General features: G+C 39.2%; 2 non-coding genes across 2 annotated transcripts; one reads left to right on the top strand and one right to left on the bottom strand.

Annotated features, from left to right (window-relative positions):
- Positions 1-433: 433 nt before the first annotated feature.
- On the bottom strand, positions 434-541 carry LOC112713214 (small nucleolar RNA R71). Its single transcript, XR_003158189.1, has one exon. It is a non-coding gene; the product is annotated as a small nucleolar RNA R71 (small nucleolar RNA).
- A 7223-nt stretch (positions 542-7764) lies between these two features.
- Positions 7765-7868, top strand: LOC112713235 (small nucleolar RNA R71). The gene has a single exon (XR_003158210.1). It is a non-coding gene; the product is annotated as a small nucleolar RNA R71 (small nucleolar RNA).
- Positions 7869-13857: the final 5989 nt, after the last annotated feature.

Below are 13857 nucleotides of genomic sequence, written 5' to 3'. Positions count from 1 at the left end.
CTGAAAGGACTCTGAAGAGGAAGCTAAGAGAAGCTAAAACACAATAACAATGGTGGAGGTGCAAGGAAGATGCTTGGTGACTTTACTGCACCAAATTCCAACTTCCATGGAAGAAGCATCTCAATCCCTACCATTGGAGCAAACAATTTTGAGCTAAAGCCTCAATTAGTTTCTTTGATGCAACAGAATTGCAAGTTTCATGGACTTCCATCAGAAGATCCTTTTTCAGTTCTTAACTGAATTCTTGCCGATCTGTGATATTGTTAAGACCAATGGAGTTGATCCCGAGGTCTACAGGCTCATGCTTTTCCCTTTTGCTATAAGAGACAGAGCTAGAATATGGTTGGACTCTCAACCTAAAGATAGCATGAACTGTTGGGATAAGCTGGTCACGGCTTTCTTAGCCAAGTTCTTTCCTCCTCAAAAGCTGAGCAAGCTTAGAGTGGATGTTCAAACCTTCAGGCAGAAAGAAGGTGAATCCCTCTATGAAGCTTGGGAGAGATACAAGCAACTGACCAAAAAGTGTCCTTCTGACATGCTTTCAGAATGGACCATCCTGGATATGTTCTATAATAGTCTGTCTGAATTGTCTAAGATGTCATTGGACCATTCTGTAGGTGGATCTATTCACCTGAAGTAAATGCCTGCAGAAGCTCAGGAACTCATTGAAATGGTTGCAAATAACCAGTTCATGTACACCTCTGAAAGGAATCCTGTGAGTAATAGGATGCCTCAGAGGAAGGGAGTTCTTGAAATTGATGCTCTGAAGGCCATATTCGCTCAAAATAAAATGTTGACTCAGCAAGTCAATATGATTTCTCAGAGTCTGAATGGATTGCAAAATGCATCCAACAGTACTAAAGAAGCATCTTCTAAAGAAGAAGCTTATGATCCTGAGAACCCTGCAATGGCAGATGTGAATTACATGGGTGAAGCCTATGGAAACACCTATAATCCCTCATGGAGAAATCATCCAAATTTCTCATGGAAGGATCAACAAAAGCCCCAACAAGGCTTTAATAATGGTGGAAGAAATAGGTTTAGCAATAGCAAGCTTTTTCCATCTTCCTTTCAGTAACAGACAGAAAATTCTGAGCAGAGCCCCTCTAGCTTAGCAAACACAGTCTCTGATCTATCTAAGGCCACTCTAAGTTTCATGAATGAAACAAGGTCCTCCATTAGAAATTTGGAGGCACAAGTGGACCAGCTGAGTAAAAGAGTCACTAAAACTACTCCTAGTACTCTCCCAAGCAATACAGAAGAGAATCCAAAAAGAGAGTGCAAGGCTATAACCTTACTTGGTGTGGCCGAACCTAGGGAGGAGGAGGAGGATGTGAATCCCAGAGAGGAAGACCTCATGGGACGCCCTCTAGACAAAAAGGAGTTCCCAGTTGAGGAACCCAAGGAATCTGAGGCTCATCTAGAGACCATAGAGATTCCACTGAACCTACTTCTGCCATTCATGAGCTCTGATGACTATTCCTCCTCCGAAGAGGATGAAGATATTACTGAAGAGTAAGTTGCTAAGTAACTTGGAGCAATCATGAAGCTGAATGCCAAGTTATTTGGTAATGAGACTTTGGATGAATGAACCCCCTTGCTCACCAATGAACTGAATAACTTGGTTTAGCAGACATTACCTCAAAAGAAACAGGATCCTGGTAAATTCTTAATTCCCTGTACCATAGGCACCATGACCTTTGAGAAGGCTCTGTGTGACTTGGGGTCAGGAGTAAACTTAATGCCACTCTCTGTAATGGAGAAACTGGAATTTTTGAGGTACAGGCTGCCAAATTCTCATTAGAGATGGCACACAAATCCATGAAAGAAGCTTATAAACAGGTAGAGGACGTACTGGTAAAGGTCAAAGGCCTTTACATCCCTGCTGATTTCATAATCCTAGACACTGGAAAGGATGAGGATGAATCCATCATCCTTGGAAGACCCTTCCTAGCCACAGCAAAATTTGTGATTGATGTGGACAGAGGAAAGTTGATCCTTCAATTGAATGAGGACTACCTTGTGTTTAAAATTTAAGGATCTCCCTCTGTAACTATGGAGAGGAAGCAAGAAAAGCTTCTCTCAGTGCAGAGTCAAACAAAGCCCCCACAATCAAACTCTAAGTTTGATGTTAGGAGGCCACAACCAAACTCTAAGTTTGGTGTTGAACCCCTATATTCAAACTCTAAGTTTAGTGTTGGGAGGTCCCAACAATGCTCTGAACGTTTGTGAGGCTCCATAAGAGCTCACTGTCAAGCTATTGACATTAAAGAAGCGCTTATTAGAAGGAAACCCAATTTTATTTATCCATGTATTTTCCTTTTTTTTAGGTTGATGATCATGTGGAGTCACAAAAACAGCATTAAAAATAGCACACCCTGGAGGAGAAACTTACTGGCGTTTAAACGCCAGTAAGGGTAGCAGAATAGGCGTTTAACGCCCAGTCTGGCACCATTCTGGGCATTAAACGCCAGAAAGAAGCAACAAGCTGGCGTTAAACACCAGAAATAGGTTACAGCTTGGCGTTTAACGCCAGGAAAGGAATAAAAGCTGGTGTTTAATGCCAGAAATAGGCAACAGTCTGGCGTTAAATGCCAGGATTGCACAATATGGGCATTTTACACGCCTAATTGGAGCAGGGATGTGAAATCCTTTACCCCTCAGGATCTGTGGACCCCACAGGATCCCTACCTACCCTACCTCTCTCTCTCACACTCACCAATCAAATCATATCCTCTTCCCTATATTCTCTTCTCCAATCACCTTCATACCTCTTCCCCAAAAAACCCAACCCTAATGACCGAAACCCAACCCTCCCTTCACCCCTATATAAACCCCTCACTACTCCTTCATATTCACAAAACACAAACACCTTTCCCCCCTCTTGGCTGAACCACTTATAACCCTCCATCTCCTCCATTTTCTTCTTCTTCCCCTTCTTTCTTTCTTCTTTTGCTCGAGGATGAGCAAACCTTTTAAGTTTGGTGTGGTAAAAGCATTGCTTTTTGTTTTTCCATAACCATTTTTGGCACCTAAGGCCGGAGAAACCTCTAGAAAGAGGAAAGGGAAGGCAAAAGCTTCCACCTCCGAGACATGGAAGATGGAAAGATTCATTTCAAAGGTCCATCAAGACCACTTCTATGATGTTGTGGCCAAGAAGAAAGTGATCCCTGAGGTTCCTTTCATGCTCAAGAAAAATGAGTATCCGGAGATCCGATATGAAATTCGAAGAAGATGTTGGGAAGTTCCTACCAACCCCATTCAACAAGTTGGAATCTTAATGGTTCAAGAGTTCTATGTGATGCCAGGGCATCTAGGCCAGTTTCACTGACCTTTTCTTTACTGTTTTAAGGTAGTTTTATGCACTTTCTTACTGAATAAGGTAAGTTTTGGATGAAAATATAGTTACACCTTGATTCAAGCAACTATTGTGAATTTTACATGATTTCTTGAAGATTTTGCTAGAATTGAATGATAAATTGATGATGCATAATCTCATGACTTTGGCTAGAGCTTTGATGCACTTTATTTGCTTGATTTCAGGATAAAGGAAGCATGGAAAAACCATGTTAGTACTCACATTAATCTAGTTAACGTGACCACTAATGTGGAATGGTAAATAGCTTGCAACGTTAAGGAGAAAAGTGATCACCAATAACGCCCGAGAAGCCATCATAAGCCCACGTTAATTGCCACGTTAACTAAGTTAACGTGGTAGTTAACGTGGAGACAAAAGAAAGCTCGAGCATTAGTGGTAAACGTGAACACCACTAAAGTTCCAAGAATTGGCAATGAGCCATGGTGCCCAAAATTGTGATCTCTAATAATGGCATTCAACTTGGTATGCGCGTTTATAACTCAACACTTTCTTCACAACCTCGCACAACTAACCAGCAAGTGCACTGGGTCATCCAAGTAATAAACCTTACGTGAGTAAGGATCAATCCCACGGAGATTGTTGGTAAGAAGCAAGCTATTGTCATCTTGAAATTCTCAGTTAGGCGGATAATATATGGTTATAGAGTTTTCGAATAATAATAATAAATAAATAGAAAATAAAGATAGAAATACTGGTGAGAGGAGCAGGGCGCGCAGCTTTAAAGTTGGCTCGCGCGACCGATGCGCGCGCGCACGGTGCGCTGGCACGTCGGTGAGAGTTGAGCGAGGGACGCGAGTCCGTCATTGGCGCACCCGCGCGAGTATAGTTGTGCCCCTGGCACAGAACTAGCACAAAGTTGGCATAAGTCTCGGTTTTTTATAACAGAGTTGGCATGCAGCATCGGCGCGCGGATGCGTGATTGATGGGGTTGGCTACCGGCAGGGACGTGCGCAGTGCGCAGACGCGTCATTACGGGCACAAGCTAGGCACAAAAATAGCACAAGCATGGCACAACTCTCGGTTTTCTTGTACTGGGACGTGCACAGTGCGCTTGCGCGTTGATGGCCAAGTTGCAAGTGGGGTGCGCTGGCGACATGTACGCTGGCGCGTGGGGGCAGGTATGAAGTGGACATAAAGTGGGCATAAGGTGGGCATAGCTCTCGAATTTTTGGCCCAGGAGTAAGAATGCGCCACCGGCGCGCGCGCCCAGTGCTCTTGTGCGGATGCCACTTTTTCCTTGTGTTTTTTTTATGCAATATAGAAGAAGCTATTCTAACACATTTTGGCAGGTGTTCAAGCTAGTGGGCAAGAGAACACTTCACAAATTCATGCACCATTCAAATCATAGCATTCTCTCCACTTCAACAATTCCTCCATACCAAAATGATGAAATCTATCTAAATATCCTAGTTACCTACAGGAACATTTTTCATTTAAGAGAGGTGAAGGATTCATGGAATTATTCATAACCTTAAGACATAGTTACTACATACTAATGATCATGAAGTAGAGACACAAAACATAAACAAACATATAGCATAAAAATCGAAAAACAGAGAAATAAGAACAAGGAATGAGTCCACCTCAGTGATGGTGGCACTTTCTTCTTGAAGAACCAATGACGTCCTTTAGCTCTTCTATGTCTCTTCCTTGCCTTTGTTGCTCCTCCCTCATTGCTCTTTGATCTTCTCTAATTTCATGGAGAATGTTGGAGTGCTCTTAATATTCCACCCTTAATTGATCTATATTGTAACTTAAATCTTCTAGAGAAGTGTTGAGTTGTTCCCAATAATTGTTGGTGGGACAGTGCATCCCTTGAGGCATCTCCGGGATTTCTTGGTGATGAGCTTCCTCATGCATCTCTTGGGATCCATGAGTGGGCTCTCTTGTTTGTTCCATCCTCTTCTTAGTGATGGGCTTATCCTCCTCAATGGGGATATCTCCTTCTATGATAACTCTAGCTGAGTAACATAGATGGCAAATAAGATGAGGAAAAGCTAGCCTTGCTATGGTGGAGGACTTTTCAACTATTTTGTAGAATTCAAGGGAGATGACTTCATGAACTTCTACTTCCTCTCCATTCATAATCCTATAAATCATGATGGCCCAATCCACAGTAACTTCGGATCGGTTACTAGTAGGGATGATGGAGCGTTGGATGAACTCTAACCATCCTCTAGCCACAGGCTTGAGGTCCAGTCTTCTTAATTGAACCAGCTTGCCTTTGGAGTCTCTTTTCCATTGAGCTCCTTCCACACATATGTCTATAAGAACTTGGTCCAACCTTTGATCAAAGTTGACCCTTCTAGTGTAGGGGCGTGCATCTCCTTGCATCATGGGAAAGTTGAATGCCAACCTTACATTTTTCGGACTAAAATCTAAGTATTTCCCCTGAACCATTGTAAGATAATTCTTTGGATTCGGGTTACACTTTGATCATGGTTCCTAGTAATCCATGCATTGGCATAGAACTCTTGAACCATTAAGATTTTGACTTGTTGAATGGAGTTGGTCAGAACTTCCCGACCTCTTCTTTAGATCTCATGTCAGATCTCCGGATACTCATTTTTCTTGAGCTTGAAAGGGACCTCGAGGATCACCTTCTTCTTGGCCACAACTTCATAGAAGTGGTCTTGATGGGTTTTGGAGATGGATCTCTCCATCTTCCATGACTCAGAGGTGGAAGCTTTTATCTTCCCTTTCCCTTTTCTAGAGGTTTCTTCGGCCTTAGGTGCCATCAATGGTTATGGAAAACAAAAAGCTATGCTTTTACCACACCAAACTTAGAATATTGCTCGCCCTCGAGCAAGAGAAGAGAGAAGAAGAAGAAGAAGGCGAAGAAAATATGGAGGAAAGGGAGAAGTGTGTAGTTTCGGCCAAGGTGAAGAAGAGAGGGTTGTGGTTTGTGAAAATGAAGAAGGATAGTGGGGCTTATATAGTGAAGGGAGAGGGAGTAGGTTCGGCTATTTAGGGTGGGTTTGGGTGGGAAAGAGATTTTGAATTTTGAAGGTAGGTGGGGTTTTTGGGGAAGAGTGGATGGATGTGAATGGTGAAGAGGTGATGGGGAAGAGAGATTGAGGTGATTGGTGAAAGGTTTTGGGGATGAGTGTTTATTGGGTTCTGTGAAAGAGAGAGAGGGTGAGTTGAGGTAGGTGGGGATCCTGTGGGGTCCACAGATCCTGAGGTGTCAAGGATTTACATCCCTGCACCAATGAGGCGTGTAACATGCCCTTTGCATGCAATCCTGGCATTCAACGCCAGATTGATGCTTGTTTCTGGTGTTGAATGCCAGTCCCGTGCTTGTTTTTGGCGTTCACCGCCAACTCTCCTCAGGGTGTATTCCTGGCATTTAAAAGCTAGAATGTTGCTTGTTTCTGGTGTTCAACGCCAGATCCATGCTCTGTTCTGGCGTTGAACGCCAGCCAGATGCTCCTTACTGGCGTTTAAACGCCAGTAAGCTCTTCCTCCAGGGTGTGCTTTTTCTTTTTCTATTTTTTTATTCTGTTTTTAATTTTAGTATTTATTTTGTGACTCCACATGATCATGAACCCAATAAAACATAAAGAAGAAATAAAATAAAAATAAAATTAGATAAATAAAAATTGGTTTGCCTCCCAATAAGCGCTCCTTTAATGTCACTAGCTTGACAGCGGGCTCTCATGGAGCCTCACAGGTGATCAGGTCAATATTGTAGACTCCCAACACCAAACTTAGAGTACTAGGAGGAGTTTCAGTGACTTTCTTACTCAGCTGGCCTACTTGTTCCTCCGAATTTCTGATGGAGGACCTTGTTTCACTCATGAAATTTAAAGTGGCATTAGACAAATTAGAGACTAAGTTTGCTAAGTTAGAGGTGCTCTACTCAGAATTCTCTGTCTGTTGCTGAGAAGATGATGGATAAGGCTTGCTATTGCTGAGCCTATTTCTTCCACCATTATTTAAGCCTTGTTAAGGCTTTTGTTGATCCTTCCATGAGAAATTTGGATGATTTCTCCATGATGAATTATAGGTGTTTCCATAAGTTTCACCCATGTAATTTACTTCTGCTATTGCAGGGTTCTCAAGATCATAAGCTTCTTCTTCAGAAGATGCCTCTTTAGTACTGTTGGATGCATTTTGCCATCTATTTAGACTTTGAGAAATCATGTTGACTTGCTGAGTTAACATTTTGTTCTGCGCCATATGGCATCAGAGCATCAATTTCAAGAACTCCCTTCCTTTGAGGCGTCCCATTACTCACGGAATTCCTCTCAGAAGTATACATGAATTGGTTATTTGCAACCATGTCAATGAGTTTTTGAGCTTCTGCAGAATGGTCCACTGACATCTTAGAGAATTCAGATAGAACATAATAGAATATATCCAAAATGGTCCACTCTGAAAGCATGTTAGAATGACACCTTTTGGTCATCTGCTTGTATCTTTCCCAAGCTTCATAGAGGGATTCACCATCTTTTTGTTTGAAGGCCTGAACATCCACTCTAAGCTTGCTCATCTTTTGAGGAGGAAAGAACTTAGCCAAGAAGGCCGCGACCAACTTATCCCAGGAGTCCAGGCTATCTTTAGGTTGGGAATCCAACCATATTCTAGCTCTGTCTCTTACAGCAAAAGGGAAAAGCATGAGCATGTAGACTTCAGGATCCACTCCATTAGTCTTAACAGTCTCACAGATCTGTAAGAACTCAGTTAAAAACTGGTAAGGATCTTCTGATGGAAGTCCATGGAACTTGCAGTTCTGTTGCAGTAGATCAACTAGTTGAGGTTTCACCTCAAAATTGTTTGCTCCAATGGCAGGGATTGAGATGCTTCTTCCATCAAACTTGGAAGTAGGTGTAGTATAATCACCAAGAATCCTCCTTGTCTTATTATTTTCAGCTTCCATCTCCTCTTCTTTTTCGAAAGTTTCTGTAAGGTTGTCTCTGGATTGTTGTAATTTAGCTTCTCTTAGTTTCCTCTTCAGAGTCCTTTCAGGTTCAAGATCTGCTTCAACAAGAATGTTCTTGTCCTTTCTCCTGCTCATATGAAAAAGAAGGGAACAGAAAATAATAATAGGGATCATCTTTACCACAGTAGAGAGATTCCTTTATGTTAGTAGAAGAAGAAGGGAATAGAAGAAGGAAAAGGTAAGAATCCAAACACAAGGGTGAAGATAGGTTCAGATTCTTGAGATGAAGAGAAGTGTTAGTAAATAAATAAATAAATAGAATAGGATGAGAGAAGGAGAAAATCGAAAATAAATTTTGAAAAAGAGTTAGTGATTTTCGAAAATTAAGAGAAGAAATAAAATTAAAATTTAAATTTAAATCAATTAGTTAATTAAAAGAATTTTGAAAAAGAGGGAGGTAATTTTTGAAAATTAGGGAGAGGAAATTAGTTAGGTGGTTTTGAAAAACATAAGATATAGTTAAAACAAACAAAAAGTCAAGTAGTTAGTTGAAAAAGATTTGAAATTAAATTTTGAAAAGATAAGAAGTTAGAAAAGATATTTTGAAGTTAAATTTTTGAAAATGATAAAATTTTGAAAAAGATATGATAGAAAATATATTTTGAAAAAGAATTGATTTTTAAAATTAAAATTTGATTACTTGACTAACAAGAAACTAAAAGATATGATTCTAGAATTTAAAGATTGAACCTTTCTTAACAAGAAAGTAACAAACTTCAAATTGTTGAATCAATCACATTAATTGTTAGTAAAGTTTTCGAAATTTTGAAATAAAGATAAGAAAAAGATTTTGGAAATAAATTTTAAGAATTTTTGAAAAGATTTTGATTTGATTTTTGAAAAAGATTTTGAAAAGATAGAATTTTTAAAATTGAAAATTTTACTTGACTTACAAGAAACAACTAATTTTAAAATTTTTTTTGACTAAGTCAACTCAAATTTTTGAAATTTTGAGAGAAAAAAGGAAGATATATATATATATATATATATATATATATATTAAATTTTTAATGATGAGAGATAAAAACATGAAAATGACTCACAACATGAAAATTATGAATCAAAACACATGATGCATGCAAGAACACTATGAATGTCAAGATGAACACCAAGAACACTTTGAAGATCATGATGAACATCAAGAACATATTTTTGAAAAATTTTTTATGCAAAGAAAACATGCAAGACACCAAACTTATAGATCTTTTATGCTTAGACACTATATATGGATGCAAAAATGCACATGAAAAACAACAAAAAACACAAAACAAGAAAATTTAAAGATCAAACAAGAAGACTTACCAAGAACAACTTGAAGATCATGAAGAACACTATGAATGCATGAACTTTTGAAAAATGCAAGAACAAGATGAATATGCAATTGACACCAAACTTAAAACATGACACTAGACTCAAACAAGAAACACAAAATATTTTTTGATTTTATGATTTTATAATTTTTTTTGGATTTTATTTTGTATTTTTTTCGAAATTTTTTTTGGGAAAAAGAAAATAAGAAATTCAAAATTTTTAATAAGAATTTCAGGAATCTTTCAATGTTATCTTAAAGCTCCAATCCAAGGGTTGGACATGGGTTAATGGCCAGCCAGCTTTAGGATATATGAATCTCTACTTTCCTACTGCCTTCATCCAATCCTTTTTACTCCTTTCCATGGCAAGCTGTATGTAGGGCATCACTGTTGTCAATGGCTATATCCCATCTTCTCAGTGAAAAAGGTCCAATTGCTCTGTCACGGCACGGCTAATCATCTGTCGGTTCTCGATCGTGTTGTAATAGAATCCATTGATTCTTTTGCGTTTGTCATCACGCCCAACAATCGCGAGTTTGAAGCTCGTCACAGTCATTCAATCCCTGAATCCTACTCAGATACCACAGACAAAGTTTAGACTTTCTGGATTCTCATGAATGCCGCCATCAATTCTAGCTTATACCACAAAGACTCTGATTAAGGAATCCAAGAGATATGCGCTCGGTCTAAGGTAGAACGGGGGTGGTTGTCAATCACGCGTTCATAGGTGAGAATGATGATGAGTGTCACGGATCATCACATTCATCATGGTGAAGTGCAACGAATATCTTAGAACAGGAATAAACTGAATTGAATAGAAAATAGTAGTAATTGCATTAAAACTTGAGGTACAGTAGAGCTCCACACTCTTAATCTTTGGTGTGTAAAAACTCCACCGTTGAAAATACATAAGTGATAGTGGTCCAGGCAAGGCCGAATGGCCATCCCCCATAAACGTGATCAATAGTCTCCTAAGATGAATAATAGAATAAAACTGAGACCAAAGATCTCTAATACAATAGTAAAATGTCCTATTTATACTAGACTAGCTACTAGGGTTTACAGAAGTAAGTAATTGATGCAGAAATCCACTTCCGGGGCTGGTGCACGAAATTGTGATCATCAATGGCGCTATCAACATGGTACACACAATTGTAATCTCAAGTCTTTATCACAACTTCGCACAACTAACCAGTAAGTGTACTGGGTCGTCCAAGTAATAAACCTTACGCGAGTAAGGGTCGATCCCACAGAGATTGTTGGTCTGAAGCAAGCTATGGTCACCTTGTAAATCTTAGTCAGGCAAACTCAAATGGTTGTGGATGATGTATGATTAAAACATAAAGATAAAGATAGAGATACTTATGTAATTCATTGGTAAGAATTTCAGATAAGCGAATGGAGATGCTTTGTCCCTTCCGTCTCTCTGCTTTCCTACTATCTTCATCCAATCCTTCTTACTCCTTTCCATGGCAAGCTGTATGTAGGGTTTCACCGTTGTCAGTGGCTACCTCCCATCCTCTCAGTGAAAATGTTCAACGCACCCTGTCACGGCACGGCTAATCATCTGTCGGTTCTCAATCAGGTTGGAATAGAATCCAGTGATTCTTTTGCGTCTGTCACTAACGCCCAGCCTTCAGGAGTTTGAAGCTCGTCACAGTCATTCAATCATTGAATACTACTCAGAATACCACAGACAAGGTTTAGACCTTCCGGATTCTCTTGAATGCCGCCATCAATTCTAGCTTATACCACGAAGATTCCGATTAAGGGATCCAAGAGATAAACATTCAAGCCTTGTTGCTTGTAGAACAGAAGTGGTTGTCAGGCACTCGTTCATAAGTGAGAATGATGATGAGTGTCACATAATCATCACATTCATCATGTTCTTGGGTGCAAATGAATATCTTAGAACAAGAATAGGCTGAATTGAATAGAAGAACAATAGTAATTGCATTAATACTCGAGGTACAGCAGAGCTCCACACCTTAATCTATGGTGTGTAGAAACTCCACCGTTGAAAATACATAAGAACAAGGTCTAGGCATGGCCGTGAGGCCAGCCTCCCAATGATCTAAGATAGCATAAGAACAAGGATAGCTACCAAGATCAAAATACAATAGCAAAAGGTCCTATTTATAAAGAACTAGTAGCCTAAGGTTTACAAAGATGAGTAAATGACATAAAAATCCACTTCCAGGCCCACTTGGTGTGTGCTTGGGCTGAGCATTGAAGCATTTTCGTGTAGAGACTTCTCTTGGAGTTAAACGCCAGCTTTTGTGCCAGTTTGGGCGTTTAACTCCCATTCTTGTGCCGGTTCCGGGGTTTAACGCCTGGCAGTTTTGAGCTGATTTGGAATGCCAGTTTGGGCCATCAAATCTCGGGCAAAGTATGGATTATTATCTATTGCTGGAAAGCCCAGGATGTCTACTTTCCAACGCCATTGAGAGCACGCCAATTGGGCTTCTGTAGCTCCAGAAAATCCACTTCGAGTGCAGGGAGGTCAGAATCCAACAGCATCTGCAGTCCTTTTCAGCCTCTGAATCAGATTTTTGCTCAGGTCCCTCAATTTTAGCCAGAAAATACCTGAAATCACAGAAAAACACACAAACTCATAGTAAAGTCTAGAAAAGTGAATTTTAACTAAAAACTAATAAAAATATACTAAAAACTAACTAAAACATACTAAAAACATACTAAAAACAATGCCAAAAAGTGTATAAATTATCCGCTCATCAGGGGCCCACTTGGTGTGTTCTTGGGCTGAGCTTGAGCTTTACACGTGCAGAGGCTTCTTTTGGAGTTGAACGCCAGGTTGTAACGTGTTTTTGGCATTCAACTCTGGTTCGTGACGTGTTTCTGGCGTTTGACTCCAGAATGCAGCATGGAACTGGCGTTGAACGCCCGTTTATGTCATCTAATCACGAATAAAGTATGAACTATTATATATTGCTGGAAATCTCTGGATGTCTACTTTCCAACGTCATTGAGAGCGCGCCATTTGGAGTTTGGTAGCTCCAGAAAATCCATTCCGAGTGCAGGGAGGTTAGAATCCAACATCATCAGCAGTCCTTTGTCAGCCTTCTTATCAGCGTTTTGCTCAGGTCCCTCAATTTCAGCCAGAAAATACCTGAAATTACAATAAAACACACAAACTCATAGTAAAGTCCAGAAATGTGAATTTAGCATAAAAACTAATGAAAACATCCCTAAAAGTAGCTAGCTCCTACTAAAAACCACCTAAAAACAATGCCAAAAAGCGTATAAATTATCCGCTCATCAGAGAGCTTTAATTCATGCCAGGCAACCATTGATTATTCACATTAAAGCAATAAAAGCAAGAAAACTAAATCATGGGCTGCCTTGATGAGTGAATTTTTGATGGTATAGAATTTCACGAATGAAATCTTGTTGCAAGTATAGTTTCTAAACCAACAAATAATCCTCTCATGCAAAAATTTGATTGTCACAAGTAACAAACCCCACTACAACATTTTCAGGTTGAGGCAACATTTAAAAAGTGTTGCTTAAAGGCTGACAAAAAGTTGCTTTTGATCAACAGCAACACTTTTGGTCTAAGGCAACGTTTTTGGTTAGCGTTGCATATGCAGCCATTGCCTTAGATCAAGGCAACACTTTTTTGTTTCAAAAGCAACACTTTTGAGAGCAACACTTGGTAAGTGTTGCCTTTGGTTGAAAAACAACAACACTTCAAAGTTGTGTTTGAGACAACACTTTTGCAGTGTTGACTCTTCTCTCATATTTTGGCCACTACTAAAAAGTGTTGCCTATTTGCAATAAAATGCAACTCTTTTACGTGTTGCTTATAAGTTGGAATTTGCAATACTTTAAAGTGTTGGCTATTAGTTTTGAATATGCAACCTTTTAAAGCGTTGTCTTTTCTTTTGAATATGCAACCTATACAAATGTTGCCTTTTCTTTTGGATAAGCAACCTATACAAGTGTTGCTTTTTCTTTTGGATATGCAACCATACAAGTGTTGTCTAATATTCAAAATATGCAACTAATAAAAAGGTTTCCTTTTTGATTAAAAAAATTACTTTCGTAATAAAAAGACAACAAAATTAAAATTTATAATAAAATTTTTTGTTCATACATGTGTAATTATTTTAATTAATAAATAAATTTGTGCACAATAAGAAAAAAATATAAAAGAGACAAAATAACTAATAATAAAATTCTAATTAAAATAGATATTAAAA

Source organism: Arachis hypogaea, chromosome 9 (genome assembly GCF_003086295.3).
Source record: "Arachis hypogaea cultivar Tifrunner chromosome 9, arahy.Tifrunner.gnm2.J5K5, whole genome shotgun sequence".
Lineage (NCBI taxonomy): Eukaryota > Viridiplantae > Streptophyta > Magnoliopsida > Fabales > Fabaceae > Arachis > Arachis hypogaea.
The sequence above is the reverse complement of the archived record's forward strand: the minus strand, read 5'-3'. Positions and strand labels throughout refer to the sequence as shown.